The following is a 6,714-nucleotide window of genomic DNA, read 5'->3' as shown; positions in this document are numbered from 1 at the left end:
GAAAGTAGAAATAATAAAAGAGCAAAACTGAAGTCTTTCTAATTATAAGCCAATTAACACTGTGATTTAGGAGAGAAACTCAGAATAGTTGTTCTTATGGTTTGGGTCATGAAGAGTTGGATGATTATATAGGTTTATTTTATTCGGTGTTTTTGAATCTAAGCACCCATCAAACATCCTCTGTAGTCCAGAAAAATATAATGCTTTTTACACTCTGAACTACTATTTTTCAGATGAAGATGCGGAATTGTTTAACAAAATATTAATTTATTTCAAAGAATTGCTGAATAAAAAGTTTCAGTCTTTCTGCATTTTCTCAATCAAGACATAGAACTACTCTGACTTGGAACTCTATGACACTAATTCACCTTTTCAAAGATTATACTCAAAAAAGGATAAAATACTGTCAAAAATTTTTAAATTTTTTTCACAAAGAGTCATTATATGCTTATTTTCAACCTATAACTTCTAAAAATTAATAAAAGCAATGAAAACTTTCTGAATCAACATCGAAAATGCATCCCAGAATATGAGCATGCAACGACAGAAGGCTCAGTGACAGAGGAGAGAGTGGACCATAGGAGCCTCGTCATAGGGACCTGGGCAAAGAAGATCAAAACAGAAGACACGAACTTGTAAAAATTAGTTCACAGTCATTGATGTTCCCCAGTTGCAACTTGGAGCAATTGCAGACAGTCACTCAATTTTTAAAAAATTAATATGCCAGTCTTAATGAAAGAATAAAATAACCAGATTGAAATGGGACCCACACAAGTACACACACACACACACACACACACACACACACACACACACACAGTCCATATATATATATATGAATAACCAGTAGTATACCCTATTGGTTCTGTTTCTCTGGAAAACACTGACTAACACGCCTATTTTAAAACCCTGTTCCAAAATGTCTTCATGGTAAACTGCCAGTCTTGAAGCTCATGCTCAACAGGGGAGAGAAAATTTCTCTCAAGAATTGAAAACCATAAACCTTCCCACACATGGATTTGCAAACTAATTCATATTGTTTGAGTTGCTTTAAAAAGTTTAACTTAAGAGATATGTTCCCAGTATTTCTGGCTTGGTAGTGCAAATTGTGTCTGGATAAACTCACCTTCACTACAGATTTCAAAATATTTCCACAGGTCAAGTTCCAAGGAAAATATGTACCATACTGCCCAAAATAGTTAAATATAGAGGAAAACAGTACAATGTCAGTGAAAACCAACAGAGATGAAAATGGAAAATTTAGACTAACAAAAACTTCAGATATCAGGATCTTCAGACACACAATATAAAATAAGAATGTTTATTGTGTTTAAAGGGAGCCCAGGGTGCTTCTGGTGGCAGCTCAGTGGTCATCACTGGGCTGGTCACAGATGTCAAGGGGCATGGCTGAGTCCCTTGGCCCTCCTCCCACCCTAGCCTGGACATCAATTCTGAAATGTTCTGAGCAGTTTCCTTTAAAAATATTGCCTCTGTTACCTTTAATATATCCTCAGATTTGGGGATTTTTGAATGGGTATATATTAAACTCTTCCATTCTACTTTACATGACTCAGTTTCATTTTTGCATTGTTATCTCTCTGCTCTATATGCTGTATTTGATCATTTCTTTAGTTTTATATTTCAGTTACTAACTTTCTCCTCATATGTGTCTAAGCTGCTTTTTAACATATAGATTATTATTATTTTACTTTCAATTACACATTTTCATTTCTAGCAAAGATTTTCTTTTATTTCTTCAAATTTGCTTGCCGTTTACTCTTTAGTTTTATATTTCAGTTACTAACTTTCTCCTCATATGTGTCTAAGCTGCTTTTTAACGTATAGATTATTATTATTTTACTTTCAATTACACATTTTCATTTCTAGCAAAGATTTTCTTTTATTTCTTCAAATTTGCTTGCCCTTTATACTTTCAATTACACATTTTCATTTCTAGCAAAGATTTTCTTTTATTTCTTCAAATTTGCTTGCCGTTTACTTATGTTTCAAAACTCTCCCCCTCACCCCCAACTGCTCCAGAACATCTTAAAATGTAAAAAATAATAATATTCACAAATAAAATTTTTTAAAAAGGTAATATTTTTAAAGAAAGTGCTCAGTACATTTCAGAATTGATGTAAGACTCCAAATAACATATTTAAAAAGCTCAAGACACCAAAACTAGAATAAATAAAATCCTCATTTAGATATAGAATAGTGAAAGTATGCAAAAGCTATGAACAAAAGAACTTAAAAGCAGACAAAGAGAAAATATTACTTTCAAAAGTGGGACAATGAACTGAAAGCTGACTTCTCCAAAAGACCAACAGTTGATTTCTCCTGGCTATACTGAGAAAAAAGAAAAAAAAAGAAACAACTATCTATCAAGAATTCAATATCCAGCAGTAATATGCTTACAGAAAGTAGGCAAAGTACAGACAATATTCAAAAGGGATGAGAAAAAAATGATCCATCAATTTCAAACAATGAAGGAAATGAGAGAAAAAAAAAACTATGGTAAAGATGGGTTGAAAACAAAGGATAAACTAATTAAAAGGAATTAATCAAAATATATTAGTCATTAAAATAAAAGTAAATAGATTAAAAGTTGAAAAAAATATATTTTTTAAGATTAAAAAACAACTGAAATTCAACTTTAGTCTGTTTTAGGGACACATAAAAAAACATACATGGATAAAGGTTGAAAGTTAAGGGTGTGTGTGTGTGCGTGTGTGTGTGGAGAGAGAGAGAGAGAAAGTCAAGTATTAATCAGAAGAAAACAAGTGTAGCTATGTTAATGTCAAACGATAATTCATTCAGAAAAGGTCTCCAGGAATAAAAAAGTATCGTACACTACATAAGGTAAAAACATTATTAAACAAATATTAGTAGAACTACAGAAACATATAAATCCAAAGATATAGTGAAAGATTTTAACTCACCTCTCTCAATATTTGACAGAGCAAGCAGATAAAAATTATAGCAATAGAAGATTATATAATACATTAAAAGTGTTTTTTAAAGAGGACAAAAACTTCAAAGAGTGAGAAATTATATGTACATAAGAATATGTTTAACTTGAATAGAAATAAAGATAATGCAAATTAAATTAATAAACTATCATTTTTAACTGACTAAAAAATTCAGATAGCATTATGTGAAGCAACTGGAACTTTTGTATGCTGCTGAGTGTGTAGCTAAGTTGAACCACTTTGAAAAAATTTTGCACTATACAGTGTAATTAAATATGTGCACACTTTATAATACAGCAGGAAGAGTTCTAGAGAAAATGTTGCACCGGTACCCAGGAGACCTTACAGGCCTGTCTATGATAGCATCAGCCAGAATGGCAAAAACTGGAAACAATGCAAAAGGCAATCACAACTGAAATTAGTAAATTACTTGTAAATTTTTATTCAATGGAATACTGTACATCTGTGAATAAATTTGAATAAAAGTCATAAGCATTAACATGGATGACCCAAATATTAGTGATTGAGAGAAAGTTATAGAAGAATCTGTACTCTGTGATTTATTCTATATAATGCTTAATAATATACACAATTAATATATTTATTAGAATTGGATAGAAATTCATAAAGATGGCAAAGACTGCAATAGAAAGCAAAGAAAGGCCTACTACAAAATTCAAGAAGCAGTTTCCTCCGGGGAAGAATAAGCGAGATACAATCAGGCTACTTGGACAAGGTAAAGTTCTATGTCTTGGCCTAGGTGGTGGGTATAAGGGTGCTCGTTTTATTATTTTTCTCAACTGTAATACATGTTTTTGTACATTCCTGTGTACATATACTATCTTTTGCATATTTNACTTCTCCAAAAGACCAACAGTTGATTTCTCCTGGCTATACTGAGAAAAAAGAAAAAAAAAAGAAACAACTATCTATCAAGAATTCAATATCCAGCAGTAATATACTTACAGAAAGTAGGCAAAGTACAGACAATATTCAAAAGGGATGAGAAAAAAATGATCCATCAATTTCAAACAATGAAGGAAATGAGAGAAAAAAAAAACTATGGTAAAGATGGGTTGAAAACAAAGGATAAGTTAATTAAAAGGAATTAATCAAAATATATTAGTCATTAAAATAAAAGTAAATAGATTAAAAGTTGAAAAAAATATATTTTTTAAGATTAAAAAACAACTGAAATTCAACTTTAGTCTGTTTTAGGGACACATAAAAAACATACATGGATAAAGGTTGAAAGTTAAGGGTGTGTGTGTGTGCGTGTGTGTGTGGAGAGAGAGAGAGAGAAAGTCAAGTATTAATCAGAAGAAAACAAGTGTAGCTATGTTAATGTCAAACGATAATTCATTCAGAAAAGGTCTCCAGGAATAAAAAAGTATCGTACACTACATAAGGTAAAAACATTATTAAACAAATATTAGTAGAACTACAGAAACATATAAATCCAAAGATATAGTGAAAGATTTTAACTCACCTCTCTCAATATTTGACAGAGCAAGCAGATGAAAATTATAGCAATAGAAGATTATATAATACATTAAAAGTGTTTTTTAAAGAGGACAAAAACTTCAAAGAGTGAGAAATTATATGTACATAAAAATATGTTTAACTTGAATAGAAATAAAGATAATGCAAATTAAATTAATAAGCTATCATTTTTAACTGACTAAAAAATTCAGATAGCATTATGTGAAGCAACTGGAACTTTCATATGCTGCTGAGTGTGTAGCTAAGTTGAACCACTTTGAAAAAATTTTGCACTATACAGTGTAATTAAATATGTGCATACTTTATAATCCAGCAGGAAGAGTTCTAGAGAAAACGTTGCACCGGTACCCAGGAGACCTCACAGGCCTGTCTATGATAGCATCAGCCAGAATGGCAAAAACTGGAAACAATGCAAAAGGCAATCACAACTGAAATTAGTAAATTACTTGTAAATTTTTATTCAATGGAATACTGTACATCTGTGAATAAATTTGAATAAAAGTCATAAGCATTAACATGGATGACCCAAATATTAGTGATTAAGAGAGAAAGTTATAGAAGAATCTGTACTCTGTGATTTATTCTATATAATGCTTAAAAATATACACAATTAATATATTTATTAGAATTGGATAGAAATTCATAAAGATAGCAAAGACTGCAATAGAAAGCAAAGAAAGGCCTACTACAAAATTCAAGAAGCAGTTTCCTCTGGGGAAGAATAAGCGAGATAAAATCAGGCTACTTGGACAAGGTAAAGTTCTATGTCTTGGCCTAGGTGGTGGGTATAAGGGTGCTCGTTTTATTATTTCTCTCAACTGTAATACATGTTTTTGTACATTCCTGTGTACATATACTATCTTTTGCATATTTGAAAAACAATAAATGACTAAAGTAATAGCAATCGAGGGTATTTTGCAGATCTGGCAGCAATGAGTATCCTTTTAGTCTTTAGAAAAAATACCAAGGTATATTTAATAGTTTTTACAAGGAATTTATGAAGCACAGGAAAACATGGAATGAAGAACAAAAATCAAACCTTGTTTGTAGCTATTAAATCTAAACTAGAATATCTCAACCATGAGTCAGCTGAGCCGACAACTAGCTAGGGAAAGAAGAATATTTTCACCCTCAGCAAGGATTCCTCACTGTTGGTTAAATGTTATATCTTTTCCCTGCAGGGTACAAGGAAAGAGGTCAAACACTTTAAGAATAATCGAATAGTTTAACCTATGCTGTAGGGGCTTGTTAAACAGAACTTGTCTGTGGGGAGAAAGTGACAGATTTTCTGGGACTGTTCCAAGGCTGTCAACTTATCAACAGTAACTGGCCATATAATGAGCTTCTCACTTACATGAAATCCTTCGGTATAAGAACTTTCTTTTTCTCCTAGAAAACAAATAAACCTCTGGCAAAATAAATAAATAACAATTATTAAATTATGAGTGGAATGCTGTTTCTAAATTAATCTTTTAATTGATTGTTAAACATCCTTCTATCTCAAGATTAGCTTGTTTTACAGTGAACTATCATTAAAGAATAAGTTAATTATAACTTGAAAGTGATAAACATTTTCCTGAGAGGATAAAATTTGTAATATATTGAGCTAGTTAGATCCATTGGGATTTCATGCTACAGACTAATAGTCTGTTCCTTAGTTTTATATAACTTCAAACCCAGTTGTAAAAGATAGCCATAGAATTAAAAATAATAATGTAGAATGCAACTTAACTGCTTATTTTCAAAATAATCTGACATTAATGTGGTCCAAAACTTAATTTGTTTTAATTTTAGAAGTAAGAATATTCTATTTTGCATTGAAATTATTATGGCTATATATTTCTAGTTACATATATTTAGTTAGAGTCTATACTACAGTATTTATGCTCAAACCTTATCTTTAGATATTTAATCTACTGGAATCATAAGCATTGTTTTTTAACGTTTGCTAGACAACCTTAAATTTAAGATTAATAATCAAATCTATAGTTTCCTCTATTCACATAGGGAACTGGATTTAGAATATGCAAGACTCATATTTGCATTTTATTATTTATAACCTCTAAGATATAATTCTTTACTTGCAATCGGACCAACATAAGGCACAAGAACATAAAGTACATCAGAAGTCTGGATTCAGAGGGAAAAGATATGGCTGCACAACATTCCTCTTATCAAAGCTAAATTAATTACATTGTCAGGTTTCTAATGATTTATTTTTTCATCATCTTTATCTCAC

At 31.0% G+C, this 6,714-nt stretch overlaps 1 pseudogene; it reads left to right on the top strand.

The window, feature by feature from the left end:
- Window positions 1–3,602: 3,602 nt before the first annotated feature.
- LOC103608702 overlaps window positions 3,603–6,714 on the top strand; it is a 27,549-nt pseudogene continuing 24,437 nt past the window's right edge.

This window comes from Galeopterus variegatus, unplaced genomic scaffold (assembly GCF_000696425.1).
Source record: "Galeopterus variegatus unplaced genomic scaffold, G_variegatus-3.0.2 Scaffold8712, whole genome shotgun sequence".
NCBI lineage: Eukaryota > Metazoa > Chordata > Mammalia > Dermoptera > Cynocephalidae > Galeopterus > Galeopterus variegatus.
This window is presented reverse-complemented; position numbering and strand designations above follow the sequence as displayed.